This window comes from Galeopterus variegatus, unplaced genomic scaffold, assembly GCF_000696425.1.
Source record: "Galeopterus variegatus unplaced genomic scaffold, G_variegatus-3.0.2 Scaffold1232, whole genome shotgun sequence".
Taxonomy (NCBI): domain Eukaryota; kingdom Metazoa; phylum Chordata; class Mammalia; order Dermoptera; family Cynocephalidae; genus Galeopterus; species Galeopterus variegatus.
In genome coordinates this window covers 3759-4950 of record NW_007727343.1, presented here as the reverse complement: position 1 = coordinate 4950, position 1192 = coordinate 3759, and positions in this window count along the sequence as shown.

Sequence of the window (1192 nt, the reverse complement as noted above, 5' to 3'; positions counted from 1 at the left end):
CACCCTGATTTAAAAGTCAACTGCAGCACAGATGATGTAACAACCTCTATGAGGCCAACTACACCCTTCTTTCCTCTCGCAGACATGGATTTGCAGCCACCAATGCAAGTGTGCAGTGTCACTTTCTTCATTTCCTTTACATCAAGCTATGTCTGGCTCCAGACCACATGCAGTAGGAGCAAAATAAATTCAGCCATCGCTTGGTGTGCCTCCCTTTCTTAGCATAACCCATGGATCCCAGGCTCATGGGAAATAGAAGGGTCTCTAATTTATGTCCATCATGATCCAGTGGCTCTGGTACCACAACTGGGAGACCAGTGTCTAAGACAGCATGTTCTCAGACATACCCCAGCTATTCCCTTAAAGTCCACCTTTGCCCAGGGCAATTTGAGAGGTTGGCCATCAGGTCCCTTCTGCTCAAGGAATCCACACCCACCAGCATCTCTGGGCTTGGGAAAGTCTCTGTCACTGCTCCCACCTCTGCTGTCAACTCTTGCCTTGTCCCCAGCTGAGTCATCTCCTAGATGACAAGGTTAGACCATCATTCAGCTTTACATTATTATGACAATGAAAATCCTATCCAGAATTGAGGCACACAGTAAACCATGATTATTTTTCTTTCCTGCATAATATTTTGTTTTTTCAGGAGTTAGTATCATCTTTTTGTTTGTTTGCTTGCTTAGTTTTCTAATTCTTATTAATTCAAATCCAGACTCTTGGCTGTGAATCTAAATCTCCTCTCAAAACTTTCAAATGAATCATATATTTTATCCATTTAATCTGCCTGGACAGTGTCTACTATACCTTCTCATTTGATCCAATCTGGACAGGTGGCCTCTAAACCTGGTGCACAGCTATCATTGGGGATCTTTCCTTGCCACAACTTGGGGCTTTCCCTTTTCTCTCTCCTGCATCATATCTCCTTCCTTCTTCCTTCCTCTGTCTTATGTCTTCTTTTTCTTGGCTTACCTCTTCATTTGGTAGAGCACATCCTTCAATAGCTCTCTAAGAAAAGGCACACTAGGGAGAAATTTTTGGAGACCATTTATGTCTGAATATTATTTTATTGTATTCTAAAACTTAATTGACAGTTTGGCTGAATATAGAACACTAGGTTGGAAATTTCTCTTAACTTTTTGAAGGCATGTATTGGTTGTCTTCTAACTTCCAGTGTGGCTGTTGAGAGGTCCGA